General features: G+C 39.2%; 1 long non-coding RNA gene across 3 annotated transcripts; it reads right to left on the reverse strand.

The window, feature by feature from the left end:
* Window positions 1–282: 282 nt before the first annotated feature.
* LOC123510552 lies at window positions 283–4705 on the reverse strand. Of its 3 annotated transcripts, XR_006676542.1 has the most exons (4): window positions 4649–4705; window positions 2577–3217; window positions 1668–1733; window positions 283–333 (listed from the first exon to the last, which is right to left on the reverse strand). It is a non-coding gene; the product is annotated as an uncharacterized LOC123510552 (long non-coding RNA). The 3 variants fall into 3 exon arrangements; XR_006676543.1 differs by lacking the exon at window positions 1668–1733; XR_006676544.1 differs by lacking the exons at window positions 283–333; window positions 1668–1733 and adding an exon at window positions 1878–1934.
* Window positions 4706–17247: the final 12542 nt, after the last annotated feature.

The following is a 17247-nucleotide window of genomic DNA, read 5'->3' on the forward strand; positions in this document are numbered from 1 at the left end:
CATCAAAATGCTTCCAAAACATACTTAAATTCACATACTCAAGGTACGTAAAGTATACCTAAAAGGCCTAAAACATTGAAAACAAACAAAATTCACCAAAAACATACTCATAACACCCTGCAAAACTACTGAACACAATTGAAACATCCCAAATATATCCCAAAACCAACAGTATGCATTATAAAAAAAACGTTGATATTAAATGGGACACTTACCTAAACATTACACCTTGGCTCCTTCTCCTATTCCGCTTCTATTTCTCATTTCTTCTTCATCCTCTTCCAGTTTTTCTCCTTCATTTTCCTTCTACTGTTTCCATATACACGCCTGGGCCTAGAAACACATAAAAACTCGATGTTAGACAAAATATTGGGGAAATGGAGGGTGACTAAAGTATTGTATCTTGGTTGCTGCTCCTCTTCCTCCTCGCTTCCTCTTTCCTTCCTTCTTTATTTCTCCTTTCTTCCTCCTTCTGCTATCAATATCTACACACCTGAACCTAGAAACACACGAAAACACGTAGAAATCACTAGATATTAGGCAAAATATTGACGAACTGTGATGTTGGAAAAAAGGCGCCAGCCTAGGGCTATGATGAGTCACTACCTCACCTGTGATCAGCGAAGAGAACGGGAACGGGGGTGACTCGGCTAAATTACGTAAATGATTTGATTTGAAAAATGACTTTTAGAAAAAACGAAGCCACGGGCGAATGCATGACATTTTATGACGTGATAAATATTAAAACTCATTTTCAAAATACCAAAATATCTCCAGCTCAACTAGGTTTTAAAAAATGTCTAAATTAATTACGTTAAAAGTATAAAACATTTTCAACAATAACTTTCCTAAAACGTCCAGGAAAGGCAAGCCATTTTCACTTGGCGAGTATTTTGCCACATTTCATGGAGTCTGAGCTATCTTTTAAGGCATTCTACAGCGAGTTAGACCAAGAAGCAGAAACGTGAGCAAATAAAATAAAGAAAAATAAGATGTTTTGCTCAACAGCACCAAACACCATTTTAGGGTCCACATATATCACTCAATAGATTGATTTCACCCTTAAAACAGTATAGACGATTCTTTGATATTATAAAGGTACACTTATAGCCTCAAATAAAAGAGCTCAAAATTGAAAATTGAAAATTTTGACCTTTAAAAAGACTTCAGTATACGCCATAAAACACCACTAAACGCTACGTATTTACCAAATATTGACGCGGAAAACACTTCAAACACAACGAAACGTTTATAAAAACCATAAAAACACACCATGGAAGCATAATATTACCATTAGAAATATTTGAAAAAAAGTATTTGACCCAGCAATCAGACTGCCAGGGGGAGGGTGATGGGTGGGGGACCGCGGTGGGAGGCGGCCCGGAGGCAACAGTGGGAGCAATGGTGGCGGACCTCCATATGTTGTCTTTATTAAAATTAAGCCATATGTGGAACTTTTGACTGTAGGATATGAAATAGTAGACTGGTGCCGGCATTCTGACACATATTTGGCTTACGGTAAGTGAAGGAAGCAAATATCAGCTGTTAATACTGACGCCTTGCTCTTTTTAATGATCGTTATACCTATCTTCTCTTAATATTTGCATACTATTTTCACTATCATATGTAAAGGAAACCTAAAAATAAGTGAATGGACTTATAAATACCTTTAATTGACGAAGATAAGGCAGTGTGGAGGGTTGTGGCAAAGTCTTGCAGTGCTTGTCTTGGTGCTGCTTGGAAATTGTCAGTAATATATCAACACTTCACTTGTGTGTGTGTGTAGACGTCTTTTGGATGTGTGTGGGGGTGTTTTGAATTATATTGTTTTCGGTACATAAGAGTGTTTTTCGAGTGCTTATGTCTGTGTGTGTGGGTCAGTATAGCCCACCGTCACCACCACTGTTACCACCTCCGCCACCGCAAGACCACTACTGCCGTTTTAACCAGTAGCAGAAGATATGTCAGTCAAAGCACTACGTGTATATGAATGTCTGATAACTATCTATTATTAAATGTATCATCAATGAGATACTATACTTGTAAAAATATCACAATGATTTACTAGTTATTGTGACATCTTTCTCTTCGTTATCGTGTCCAGCTTTGATTATTTGTCAAAGCAGTATATAGTATATAAAATTGTATCTAGTTGTACAGCGAGTGTTGGCAGCTCCCGCGGTACAAAAAACGAGATGCTTAAAAGGAAGACTGTTTTATTTTTCTCATTCTCTATTTCTATCGATAAACTGATGATTTACCTGACTAGGACCAATTTAATCAGAGAGTTGTGATTTATGTGTATATATCTATTTTCCACTGTAAATACTTCAACAATATTATGTATGTAAATAAAACTATGAAAGTGTGTATGATTTCAGTCTTGCGTGATGTGATGTGAATGTTTTCCCTCTTCATGTATATGTGCAATACGTAGTGATGCTACGTAGCCACCCTGTGTGCTTGTGAGTTATCCCTCCCTCCTCCATGCCCTGACAAAGGCAATAGTTTTGTGATAGTAGGATCTCTGTGTGAATAGTGCAAAATATCACAGGGATGGAGAGATAAACACTTACATGAGCTGTGGGATGTGATGAAGCTGACCGGAGGTAGCGTGCCGCGGTTTTGTGTTGTGTTGTGTTGTGCTGGTTCCACTGATGGTGCGGAGCGCATTGCTGCTGAACGTGTTCGTCTAAGCTTGTTTGTATCCACTGCCAGTGACAAGGAGGCCGAGGTGAGCAGCTTTATCTCAGCAGGGAAGCATTGCGGTGGAAGGGCAGGGCCATGAAATGCTCCATCAATAGCCGAGGATGCCGACGTCGGGCGCCAGAATCGACGTACTTTCTGCAGGGCTTTCAGTTGTGGGGTGTGGTGCTCATTACTGGGAGAGTGGCATGTGTAGACTGTTGGTGGTGAGTGGCGGGGTTGGCAGGACAGGCAGGTGTAGTGAGCCTAATGACACTGCTCCCCGCCCAACTTTTACAGCCTCCTGTCATGTTAAACAATAAAATCACAAATAACTCTGTAAATACATAACAAAAGTTCGCAATTCTTCAGACTGTGGTTTTCACTTGCCTCCTCTTCCTCCTTACAAGACTATATTGGTAAAATCCTAGCTTTTTTTTTTTTTTTTTTTTTTTCCCGTGCGGTACACAAGGCTAGGCGGTGTTGGCCATCATCCGCCTCCGCCTATTTCTGACGCCGCCGTGTTCACATGCTGTCAAAAAAGAAATGAATTTTTAGTTTTTTCTTCACTAGCCTTTACTTCCAACACTTAAAACTCACAATGTTCATTATGACTAATTTAAACGGTCTTAGGTGCATGCGTGTGGATGAAGAACCCAATTTGGCAAAGCTACGAGGACACATCATTCTTCAAATGCTCACACACAGAAAGACGGAGCATTCACAAACTTACGAAAAAAAATAAACTTCGAACCTAGACTACTTGGAAAAAAACTTACTTTTATTCTTCTCAGTGAATTCTTCAAGGGGAATTGACATAGAAGAGTTTAAAGGATATTTCCTGCAGCTGAACTAGTAAATTCCGTTCTGGAGAGTGAAGAAAGCGGGATGCAAACTGTTCTCTCTACTCATAAGAGGACCACAAGGTTAAGTGTGATCTCAGAGACCTGTACTTCACTGTGTAGCCTACTAGTTACTGAAATGGTCCTCAAACGTTTAGGTTTCAATGCACATACTGAAGGTAAATTATCCAGCCATTAGGTCACCGAGGGTCCAGTGGCGACGCCAGGAAATTTTCATTGTGGGTAAGGGGGGCTGGGGTAAAATGTGGCGGGACTTAACGAAATGATATCGACGTGAAGCATTGATAGTAACTTGTCATGTATAAATACTAAGGTACATTACAGACACACTTTGAAAAAGCAGTGTTAACGTATAACAATTCTTTTATCACATTTAAGATTCTACCCAAAGAAATACATAAAATACGGAAATTCAGAATAATGTATGTATAGTCAACATGGCAAGTATGGAAAATTAATGACACTACAGGGAGACCGCACAATTATTGTCAGTATCAATGCCCGCTGGAAAAAAAAAAAAAAAAAATAAGACTCGGTGAAGTCTAATTACTCATCTGAGTGTGCCAATAGTTACCTAAACTATAAGAGAATGTAATATTAGTGACGATAATGAAATTAATCTTGAAGCATGACCTAAGCACCATTACTCATTCGATGGTGTGAATTAATTTGGAATTACATGAACTCCTCTGAATGTGTGAATCACTCACTTATTGCATGCATTATTATTAGAAATAGTAATAGTAGTAGTATTGATAGTAGTAGTAGTAGTAATTGATGTAGCAATAGTTGTAATAGTTGTAGACTGTAGTAGTAATACCAGGAATAGTAGTAGCAGGAATAGTAGTAGTAGGAATAGTAGTAGCAGGAATACTAGTAGTAATAGTAGTAGTAGTAATAGTAATAATAGGAAGAGTAGTGGTAGGAATACTAGTAGTAGTAATAATAGTAGCAGTAATAGAAGTAGGAATAATAGTAGTAGGAATAGTAGCAGTAGGAATAGTGGTAGTAGGAATAGTGATTTACCGATCGCACAATGAAAAACTAGTCACTTGATAGTTTAGTGTGGCAACACGCGTATACTAAACCCAAGCACTTACTTCGTCGGAGAAGAGACACCTTAATGCTTTCCCTTCAGCTCCAGTGGTTTATTACGCCTCAGAACCACGAAGCAGTTTCAGAAAGTTTCTCGAAGCGCACAACTTCCAATTGATTAAGTAGTAATTCAATGGGCGTGGTAGCATTTTTTGTACATGGAACTATCCTCTACTCCACTGACTAAGAGGCTATTAAACACCCATCATGCTAAACTAAAGTATTTGTTTTTCCAGCAGCAGAAAAGAATGATTCTGTATGAAGTTAATACAATCTGAGGAAGAATAGTAGAAGTTAAAGCATGGCAAACAGCCCAAGAACTTTAAATGAAGGTGTTACTTTAAAACTATGCTCCTGATCTGGTGATTGGCAGCAAGTGTGTCTATAATATCACGAGTATTCAGCTATTTGGCCCTCCAAGAACTAATTAATATTACAGCAAGGATTGCAGTGCTGTTGGGGGTGATGGGGACTTGCCTCGTTATTGTGAGGCCTCAAGCACACCAAAATTCCCTTTGGCGGTGTGGCATGAAATGTCCCAGCATGACGAAATGGGAAAGTTCCCAAGATATCGTACCGCACGCCGGCAGAACGAACGCCGAGCCTGCAGGGAGAGGATCTCCTCATCCAGTACAATTTCAATGGGGAAAACGCTCCGACAATCTTGATTTTCCCCAAAACTTAACATAGTTTAGTATATCATTCAGTATACCTATTTTGAGGAAGTGTACGTCTCTGGCAGTCGAAATTTACTAAAATATATGTATGGGGATCTCTTAGTAAAAGAAGTAATTTAGAAAGTGGTCGCCGACCGTGACGGTGTCACATGCCAAAGTGTGGCCCGTGACAAAGTGTTTAGTTGCGTCTTCTGCGCATGCGCGGCCCGGGAGCGAACGACAGACACTATAATTATATTATGTCATGCCTATAGCTATGACAGAATGTGACAAGTGATATTGTGTGAATTTAAACAATTCGATTTTTTTTTTTTTTAATTACAGTAGCCATTGGCTTTCAGCATGTATCGGTGGAGACTAGTGCCTTACTATGGTAGAAAAAGAACCAAAGCAGAAACATCACTATTTGTTTGATATGGGTGGCCTAAAATATGCTGTGACTGAAAACAATGTTAGTATAGCTCATTTTTCAATGACACACTAAACATGGGGCTTGAAATGTATGTCATACCTTCTCCATAATCCCGTTGGATGTTTCCATGCCACACTTTGTCACAGCAAGCCGCGGCGTCGTCTACTCCCGGATCGCGCATGCGCAGAAGACGCATCTAAACACTGTCACAGCCACACTATATCACGGGACAACGGACGTTTATATCCCTGCTGGTCTCTACTCTGACTGCTGTGCTCGGTGAGGTGAATGACTACGGTGCACTTGTCAAATAACCAGTGCTGGTGACAAACAGCAGCTGGGTGCTTTATAGCGCTTTTTTTTTTTTTTTTTTTTTTTTTTTTTACTTAACTAGGAATTCTATTTGCTTACATTAGTAAGAATAAAGCAGCAGCAAAACATTCCATATTTACCTAGTTCTCAAGTAAATAATTTTGTTAAATGGTGTGATGATAATTATTTGAATTTAAATGTAAAAAAAATAAAGGAAATGTTAATCGATTTTCGTAAGAGGGAGAGGTGTACTCAAAATCTTGTAATTAAAGAGGAACAGGTAGAAATTGTACATGATTATAAATATTTAGGGGTGCAAATTGATGATAAAATAACTGGTGATGTAAACACGAAGAAGGTGTATGGCAAATGTATGCAAAGAATTAACTTTCTGAGAATTTTAAGAAATCTAAAACTTGAAAATACTATTCTTGCTACGTTCTATAAGTCTGTTATTGAGTCAACTCTATGTTTTGGTTTAACAACGCTGTATGGGTGCTTAACTGTAGAAAAAAAAAAAAAGAAACTCAAAAAGGTTGTGAGAATTGCTGATAATTTGGGTGTAAAGGTAACAACACTAGATGACCTATATTCTAGAAATGTATTGTGTACAACTAGGAAAATAATGAACGACAATACCCATCCTCTCAATGATAACTACGTGTTCTTAAGATCTGGAAAAAGATTGGGTTTGTCTTCTCAGAAAACATCTAGATATAAAAATTGATTTGTATCAGTTAGCATTAAATTGTATAATTATGTCCATGCAAAAAGGTAAAGTTATTGCTGCCATTGTGATTTCGATTCTGATGCAGTATAAATTTACAGCATGGTGTTTTTAAAATAGGGTAGTGTATAGTTTTAGTCTTGGACCTTACCTTGTCACAGATATTTTATTGTGTGTTGTACTGTATGTGTGTTGTAACTGTAACTTTGAATGATCTGGATCCACAAAGAGTTTCAATGTATGTGTATCATTACAAATTGACTAAATAAAGTATTTATTATTATTATTATTATTATTATTATTATTATTATTATTATTATTATTATTATTGTTATTATAAAGGCAACGTTAATGATGGAACTGTTATTAAGAGTTAGTTAAGTAGAATTGATATTAGCATGAATGATAATGATAAAAAGTTTAGTATTATTGATTCTTTTAAATGTTATCATCAGTATTGCTCACCTTGGTGTTGCTGCTGTTCTATATTATTTATCGTTACTACTACTACTGCTACTACTACTACTACTACTACTACTACTACTACTACTACAACTATTATTATTATTATTATTATTATTATTATTATTATTATTATTATTATTATTATTATTATTATTATTATTATTATTATTATTATTATTATTATTATTATTATTATTATTATTATTATTATCATCATCATTATTGTTGTTGTTGGTGTTGGTGTTGGTAATAGTGGTGGTGTTGGTGTTTGCGTTTTTGGTGTTGGTGTTGGGCGCAACTAAAGCGTCCACGTCGCTCCGTGGAGCGAATGATTCGTGCGTCTGGCAGGGCAGGTCTTTACTTCCCGTCTCGTCATGGTGGGACACTTCTTCATGCCACAGCGGCTCCACTAAGAGGCTTTACAAAACCAGAGAAAACGTTCAGAAACCAGAGAAAACGTTGACTTAGGTTATTTTTAAGGGTAGCACCTCCAAATAAAGATTTACAGGTGTGCGAGTCGTTATTGATCATGTAACATTGCTAGTTCATGTTCATACTGCATTGTTTGCGGGCAATTCTCTGTTCACCCAGTAAATAGGAAAAAAAAAAAAAATCAAACAAACAATGGAAACACCTATAAACACTTTTAAAGTGTAGAAAAAGAAAAAAACCTAGATAATGCAAACATCAAGACAGCAAACAGTTTACCTTGAGTCCTCACCTGCCTCACCACGGCCCTATAGACATCAAAGGGCGTCAGTTGGCCTGTCAGTTAGTCTCCTGTAATGAACGTGGGGAAATATTGTTTAGCTCATCATAAACACAGCAGCTTTTAGTGTTATCACAGACCCTGATTCCACAGAGAGCCAGCCAGTGGTGAAGACAGAAGATGGTGAGAGTTCTGAACCATTGATAACCACATTATTTGAATCATAAAGAGCTCGGGGGTGTTTTGTGTCAGCGGTTGGTAGTCCGTCTCATCCTAGGCTACATGTACACTATACATATTTCTTATCGCTAAAGACTGGCTTGGGGTAAAGTCATCAGTATATCGGAAATTGATATAAAAGGTGTTCGTGAATCAGTGTCTAATTTTCCAGTGTTTCTCTCTGTTCATACACATTACGTGCGGATCGTGTAGGCACCTTTCCTTTTTCTTTATACAAAAGGGGAAGCTGGCCAAGGACAAGAAGCAAAAAAAAAAAGTCCACTTGAGAGCTCATGAGAAGAATTTTACTTTCTAACCGGTGATAGCTTTCCTTCCTCATTAAGGAACTGGCGGGATGCTGGTTTGTTTGTCCTCCCAAGAAATACAAGAGCAAGACGGTGGCTTCTTACCTCAAAGGTTGCGGGCGCCACTTCCGACCACCACCACCACCACCACCACCGCTATGAGTCGAGGCTCCTCAAATAAGGTTAAGGAGAAAGTTAAGGCCTCCATGGGGTTAGTGCCCCGCAGTCCTGGCTGCTCCACTGAGTTAGAAAAGAAGTCCTGTAAGGTGGAAAAGTTAGGTTAGCTTTAAATTAATTGGCTTGGCTTTGTGTACAAACAAAGGAAAGACATTGGAGAGTAGCGCATGCGCTGGCTCTCCTCGCCGGTAAGTACTCGCATTGGTAATGTGCCCTGTAACTTATCCTGATGTAACTAGAAGTTATCATTCAACGAGCGTGTTTAAAACGAGATCATACCCGACATTTTTAGATGATGCTGGCAGATTGCTATCAAATGTTTTCCTTTACTCTCTCAATGAGTGTAATCACCATTATCATTTATCATAATGAGGTATGTAAAAATGTTATATGTGAATGTATGTATGTACTGTGTGTAGAAGTAAATTCTAACCCTCTGGGTAAAGCAGTTTCCCCGAGGTGATTTCAGTGCCATAGAATAGATTACTGCAAGCGGGTAACATTGTGGTGCGGAATAAATTTTGTTTGTATACAAAACCTTACCAGCTTAGAAAGAAAGTGGATCTCACCAAAAAGCTTCAGTCCTATTACCAAAACGACCACATCCTATCACTATATTAATTCAATGATTTTGTATTAACTTCAAATACTATCTTATTTAATAAAACATTAGTACATATATTGCATCAAAGCTACCCTGCTTGATCAACTTTTGTTGATGTTATGTCTATTATAGTGGAGAGAGTGACAACAACAAAACACAAACATACAGACTGCAGCTCCTTTTTCCTTGATCTATCCATCAAACACGCGCCGTACAACATGCAGCACGCCCATGGTGGCAGCTTACTGTTACGTACGGCATTACGGGGCCCACCTGGCATGCTCTGGCGTGTAGTAGTGCTCGCTCCTCACCACCCTCACAGTGAAGGTGGCGGTGGTGGTAGTGGTGGTGTTTCCCCTTGCTCCACATGCGTCTCCGTTTTGGCCTGTATTCTGAAACCCTCCGCTCTCTCACCACGACTATTTTCAAAGAACACAGAGATGACAAGCCGGGTTTCTGAGGCTGTTTCTCTTGTAAATTGTGTAGTGACCTTGTTCATTTGTCATTAGAACCATGAAAGCACCCTTGAAAGCTTGTGTCACTGGAACAGGAGCCTTTTGAAATAGTGGAGGTGCGGCGTTGAACTGTTTCTGAGTATGGTCCAGAGTCTGTCCTCCTTTCGTTCTTCCTTTTATATCGCTTTCTTCTAATTTTCCGCAGTTCATGTATCGATTAAGTCTCAGTTCTTCATTCTTACATTGATTACAGTTTGCGATTTCTTTAGTTCTTTTTTTCTCATGCTTCACTTCACAATCAAACAACACTTCTTGGTTCGTCTTTTCACTCAACAACAGTTCTCGACTTTTTCTTTCTTGTTATAATGAAATAACAATCCTTGAGTTATCTTAATTGTTTCTTCATGAGCCTGTGCTCCACTTCAGACACTTCCAATGATGTATAATGTTCAGGATAGTTCTAGGACAGCCATAGCTTTCTACACACCCCCTTCAGGTGATTAATACCGATACTCGTTTGCGTACCTGTAACCCCTACCTTTCTCACTGCTTACCATGAATTATTGGTGTCTCGTAAATCCCATCCCGAGTTGCCACCGTACCAAATATTTCTACTGACGCTGCAGTCTTACTCCCAGAAGAGAGAGTCCGTGTGAATAAATTAAGAATGGATTGTTCTTTTCTTCCCTGGGTAAGGACGAGACGATAATAGCCTTGCAAGGTCAACGGGAACAGAATCCATCCAGTACTGTGATGATAACGACGATAAAAAGATTAGATAGATTTATGGATAGGATGATAGATGGATGTATGTAGGTATGTATCTTGCAAGGACTGATGGATGGTTTACTTGCCAGGCTGAGGACAATACGCAACGGTCTTTCCTCAGTGGCCACAGAGGTGTAGTGAGGCTCAAGATCGATGGAATGTCACTTGCAGCATGGTGATCGTTACGTCGGGTGTCCCATTACTGGTTCGATCCCCCGTCACTCTCTCGCAGGCCCGTTATATCAATCCCTCAGCGTTTCAGTTATTACAGTCTAAGCCACGCTATGTTAGGTGGACTTCCCAGGGCGCTGTTCTACATGCACACAGAAACTTCCCTTAATCTGAAGTTACGTGTATATGAATCATTCTCTCGGTATACACACACACGTGCATACTGTAGACACACACACACACACACACACACACACACACACACACACAACTCTCTCTCTCTCTCTCTCTCTCTCTCTCTCTCTCTCTCTCTCTCTCTCTCTCTCTCTCTCTCTCTATTACCTTACCTTCTTTCACTGTCCATAAATTAGTATCATCTTACTGTAATTATTCACATGAGTCAGTTTCTTGTTTTCTTTCAACATTAATCTTTACAAGTCTCACCTGTTTCCTACTGTGAGGTGCTCCTCTCTTCCAATCCCCCGTGTGAACAGAAAACACCCTTACTTGCCCTCTCGTGTGTCCTAACAATATGTCCTCTGTACTCATTTGAAGGCATCCCAAAACAAACTGTGGTCGCGTTCCACTTTCCAAACTTTTTCACCTGAATTCACCGCCTCCCTCACGTTGTCACCACATCTGCATCTTTGTTGCACCAAACTCACTCATTTTCTTTCCTTTTATTTTGTTCCCTTCTGCCGTTCATCTTCCTAATGCAGCGTCAATACCTTCATTCTTCCTTCCTTTACAGCGGCAAACCCTCCAACAGATTGCCTCACCATTACTTGCCGCTCTCCTTCCTGTGACCCAAATACTCTCCAGGTAAAGTTATCAAGTTTCTTCCGGCACCAAAAATAGAAAAAAAGAACTTAGTAATCAACAATCGTGTTTTATTCTTTCTCTTTTTGCAGTAGATTCTTTACCTTCATTATTTCGAATTCTTATGAAGGAAAAATAAAAATAAGCAAAACTACAATAAAATAGAATACTTAATGAATTTCAGGCGTGAAAAACAACAACAACAGGTAAATTAATAAATAGATAATAATTAAAGAACAGAAAACCCTAAAAACAACAACTTCATTTAGACCTGTGATGGTCATTATGGTGACAACACGGACATGTTTCCCTTTAATTTGTCACTCTTTATACAACAAAAGAACCGAACTTAAATAAAATAAAATAAACTACTTCTCCTCCCCAAACTTTTCTTATCTCTGTCATAAGCCAATCACAGTGGTAATGGTTTCCTTCAGTACTTCACTCTTGTGTGTGTGTGTGTGTGTGTGTGTGTGTGTGTGTGTGTGTGTGTGTGTGTGTGTGTGTGAATAGATAAAACAATACTCCATGTCTCCATTCCTTTCATTATTTATCTATTTACTCATTCATTTATCTACTTACTTTTGTTTTTTGCTTCATGAACAAAAAAATGGAAAAAAAAGTCCTTGTGTTCAGTTCCCAATCACTGTTGTAAAATAAAATGATTAAGTAAATAGACTTACAAATGAATACATCAAAGACACAAACGGTATGGAAGTGAACGAGAAATGCCTTGAATAACACAATAGAATTTAAAAGGTTTTCTCTTCGTATTTCTGCCACACGTCCAGACCTCAAGACAGAATCTAATCATCGCTCTTTCACTTACACTTAACTTCCTCCTCGTCTCCCTTTGTCTTCGTCCACATCTTTAAAATCATCTCTGTTAACTCAACCCCGTGCAATTTCCTCTCCTAAAAGTTTCTTCATATCTTCTCGCTTCCCTTGCTATCTACCCTTTCAATTCTCTCTCTCTCTCTCTCTCTCTCTCTCTCTCTCTCTCTCTCTCTCTCTCTCTCTCTCTCTCTCTCTCTATCTATCTATCTATCTATCTCTTTCTCTCTTTCTCTGTGTTTGCCTGCCCATTTATCTTTCTATTCGCCTGTCTGTATGTCTGTCTGTCTGTCTACCCGTCTATCTGTCTGTCTGAGAATTTGTCTGTCTGTCTGTTTCCCTGTCTGTCTGTTTGTCTCCGTCTGCCTGGCTCTCCCCCTCCCCCTGTCACCAATCTTCTCTCTTTCTCTTTTTCTGACAATAGGCACGAGCTTCCCTTTAATTAGCAACATTACACTCCTTTGTGTTGCTCAGTGCCAGACAAAACAGATGAAATTGACACTCGCTTGCGAAAAGGTTTGCATGCAAGACTTTAATTACGGAGGGACAGTCGCCTTGGACGAAGTGACTGTGCCCGAGGACTAGTGAACCTAACTCTTACCTGCGACAGTCTCACCACCACGCGCGTCTGGCTCTTCCGGCTGTTTGATGCAACTCTCTCTCTCTTTCTCCCTCTTTTCCGGGTGTTTGATGCTTCTCCCTTTCCCTGCTTGGCTCGTAAAAGTTTATCATCATCGTTTTTTTCGACTCCAGTACTCTGATTCATGGTAGGTTGCCGTCCGTTGTCGTGTTGACATTACGCTTGTGTTTTTTACGAGACCAGGGCACTCCATTACCACACACAAGTACGATATCATGCGCTGGGAGTTTTTGGTGGAATTTCTGTAAGTGTGACACGTTTGGTAATGGAATATTTTGCGAAGACTCTAGTTTTAATCACGTCCAAGAGGAAGATATGTTTGTTTTCTATCCTGTGTTTTTCGTACATCATTGTGTGAGTCGTTTGGTTATTAAAGATAATGATAAGGTTCATTTTGTCTTACTGAATCGTAAAGGAATGTCTATAATTCGTTACTTGTCATGTATTGTTACAAATTATGTTATTCGATTGCATAGAAAACTTTTTGTGTTTCTTAAAGTTAAGTTTCTATTGCTAATTCTCTCCTCATGCTCAAAGTCATCAATCAAGATAAGAAAGTTTCAGTTTGTATATTCGGAGTTCATGGATCACGGAAAAAAATAATAAACAAATAAATAGATGGTCAGACATGCCAATGAATTAATAAGTAACTGAAGAAACCATCAATAAGATAGACCATCAATAAGATAGATAAAAGACAAGATTCAGTAATGTTAGCAATTAAAAGTCGACGGATGGTTGACACAAGCAAGCCAAACAAGGCTAAGGGAAGACACACGACGAGATGCCACAGTGATAATGAGATAGCGAGCAGGAAGCTAAACCAACACTACGCATTATAAACCTTGATATGAGGATGAACATAAACAATAAGACTAGGCCCGTAATAAGAAACGATTTCCTCTCTCACCACGACTACTTTTGAAGGCCATAAAGATGATTAGCCGAATGGTCATGAGTGCTTCCCATTTCAGTAACATAGAAACCTCATTAACCGGTCACTAGAACCATAGAAAATCCCACTTTGAAATATATGTACAATTTAAACTAGAGTCTTTTGAAAGTAGTGAAGGTGCAGTGTAAAAGTGTTTCAAATAAGGTTCTAAGACAGACAAAACCTCATACCAGGATCAAGACGGAGATCTATTACTAAGACTAAGATCAAGACCAAAACCTAACCCAAAGCTACCCTGACCAAAGACACCAGCCACTGCAAGCCATTAAAACTTTATGTGACTGTGACAAAAAGATGGACAGACAGGTATTTCATCAACCACACATAACATTGCAGTATACGAATAATTTCAATAACAGAAATGGTCTAACAAATCACCAATATACTAAACACATTAAAAAAAAACAAAAAAAAAAAAAATGAGACGCATAAAATAAACACGTAAAAAGAGGAAAACAACGAAAATATAAGCGTGACAGAAGCGTGAGACGTCAAGATCAAGACCAAGACCTATTGCCCAGCCCAAGATCAAGGCAGTGGAGGCTCAGCAGCTAGCAGGTCAGCGTGAAATGTTGGCCCTCTCCCTCCAGCGTGTCTCCGGACGGGTTAATAGCAATCGTATCTTACCGAGGCAATTTTCCTGCCCCGGAGTGTGTGCGCGTGTGCTCATGAGTTAGTCTACATGTGTTTGCTCTCATGTGCTCTGCTGACGTGGTGTCGTTGGGCCCGTGTGTGTATGCGTGGCTCTTACACTCACACACACACATGAAGGAGGGAAAAAATATATGTCTGCAACACACTCGCCATGATTATAAACAGAGGGAGAGAGAGAGAGAGAGAGAGAGAGAGAGAGAGAGAGAGAGAGAGAGAGAGAGAGAGAGAGAGAGAGAGAGAGAAGGGGGGATGTTTTTTTGTGTGTTAAAGAGGTCACAAAGAGATGGAGGCGACATTTTCAGCAGAAAGAAACAACACAAAATGGTTCAGTATACCTTGCAATATTCGCTGCTCGTTTGCAAGTGGGAGGAAATCACTTGGACGAGAGAGAGAGAGAGAGAGAGAGAGAGAGAGAGAGAGAGAGAGAGAGAGATTCAACTACATTTTCTTTAGTTATCTCTATTTGTGATCACTCCCTTTAGTACTCTCTCTCTCTCTCTCTCTCTCTCTCCCGATGACCTGTAATAGGCAGGATAATAAACGTGTAGCTTATTTTTCCGCCTCTCTTCTCTCTAAAACAGTGGAAGAGAGACTGCAAAAAGCGACTTCTACCTGACTGATCCAACTAATGACATCTTTCCTCTGCCTCACTCCTCGCTGCGTCTCTGGCTATTCTCAGTGCTGTTTTTTGTCCTCTCCTCCAGCAGACTGAGTAGGTAGGTAGGTAAGAAGAGCAGTATGTAAGTTAATAGGGAGATACGAGATAGCTAGGAAACATAGAAGTAGAATAAGTTATTAAGTAAGGTTTTATGTAAGTAAATATGCAGATGAGTAGTGAAGAAATAAGAAATTTAGCAAGTAAGTATAGGATTAAAAGTGAGTAAGTAGAAAATTATTAAGTAAGTTGATAAATAGACGGATGAATAAACACATGAATCGGTTAGTGGGATAACACACACACACACACACACACACACACACACACACACACACACACACCTTGAGGGCATTGACGTTTTGTTTCTCAGTAAATAGAACAACAACAGAAAAAAAAAGTACCTGTGTTTTGAAGTTCCTATTTTTTCTAGCTCTGTGTTTTGAAGCTCTTTTACTTTCTATAATTTTTCTTTAGGATTTTCTAGAGAAGATAATGTTTTCTTTCAGTACATGTATTAATATATGGACTTCCCTAATGCTTTTTTTAATACCATGTGAGATTTTTACGGGAATTTTTTGGCTTAAGGGGATACTTTTCTGGGTACCTCCTATCTCAAAGTCCACCCGTTAGGAAACCGTTGAAAGGGAAGCCCAACCTACACTCGAACCGTGGACAGGATTCGAACTCGTGCGCTTGGAGACCCCTCGGACCCCAAAGCATGCATGGTTCCACTGTCACTTCTTGAGGGAGGAATTGTTGGGTGTGTGTGTGTGTGTGTGCTACTTAGTGTTGCTTCTCCTCCTTGTGTGTTTTCTGAGGACCTTTTTCATGTCTGTCGTTACAATACGTACAGGAAAATTACTACCTCTTTTTATGATGGATTGTGTTTGTAGAGTTTTATTTTCAGTAGCTGTTTTGTTATTATTTTTCCCTTTTTTTGTGTGAAGAGTCTAAATTCGTGTCATAGTTATAGTTGTTTTTGTTGTTGTTGTTGTTGTTTCTGTTGTTGTTGTGATAGCAGCAGCAGTAGTAGTAGTAGTAGTAGTAGTAATAGTAATAGTAGTAGGAGTATTAATATTAGTAGTATTAGAATTAATATTAGTATTAGTGTTAGTGGTAGCAGCAACAGCGGCTTTTGTTGTTCGTCTTCTTCCACCTCCTTATTTCCTCCAGCTCTTCTTTTTTTTTTTTCATCATCATCATCATCATCGTTATCATCATTTCTTCTCTTTCTTCTTCTTCTTCTTCTCCTTCTTCTGTTCTTCTTCTCTTAAACCTAATGCACTTGAGAAGGAAATTTTCGCAACTTTTCAGAGGAAGTTGTGGACTTAATCTAAGAACGATCACTGTCCTGTGTCATTAGCCTTTTCAGTACCAGGACGCGTTTTCATATTCACTCTGGTTACTATTTAGTGATTTTACACAGCTTCAGAAACTTACGTGCGGGATTAAAATAGTGAAGATTCGGGCTATTATTCTTCTAACCTCCATAGGCCCTTCCTCATGCAAGTAAAATTGTCTAATCATTCCTAAAAATCAAGGAAAAATGCGTCTCAGTATTGAAGGGGTTATTTGAAAGCTGCTTCTTGGGACAGCTTGGTGAAGGAGGGAGTCACTGTGCTGTCAATATCCCATCACTTGTGTCTCCTTCATTACTGTCCGGCGCTGTTAATATCAAACTTCTTCGTCCTCTTTCTCTTCTTATTCTTCTTTTCCTTCATAACAACATCCTCCCCCTCCCCCTCCCCCTCCTCCTCCTCATCATCATCATCATCATCCTCATCATCATCATCATCATCATCATCTCCCTCCACGTCCTTTCTCTCTTCTCATTGTTAATACCATCATCATTACCATTAGTTCTTTTCGCTATTAAAGTTTGCAAGAATGTGGCAGATGCCGGGCTGGTGTCTCCCCTTATCTGCAGCTGTCTCATTATCAGTGCTGAGAGAGAGAGAGAGAGAGAGAGAGAGAGAGAGAGAGAGAGAGAGAGAGAGAGAGAGAGAGAGAGAGAGAGAGAGCCACTGCAAAGACGGGAGTGGG

Source organism: Portunus trituberculatus, chromosome 29, assembly GCF_017591435.1.
Source record: "Portunus trituberculatus isolate SZX2019 chromosome 29, ASM1759143v1, whole genome shotgun sequence".
Taxonomy (NCBI): Eukaryota; Metazoa; Arthropoda; class Malacostraca; order Decapoda; family Portunidae; genus Portunus; species Portunus trituberculatus.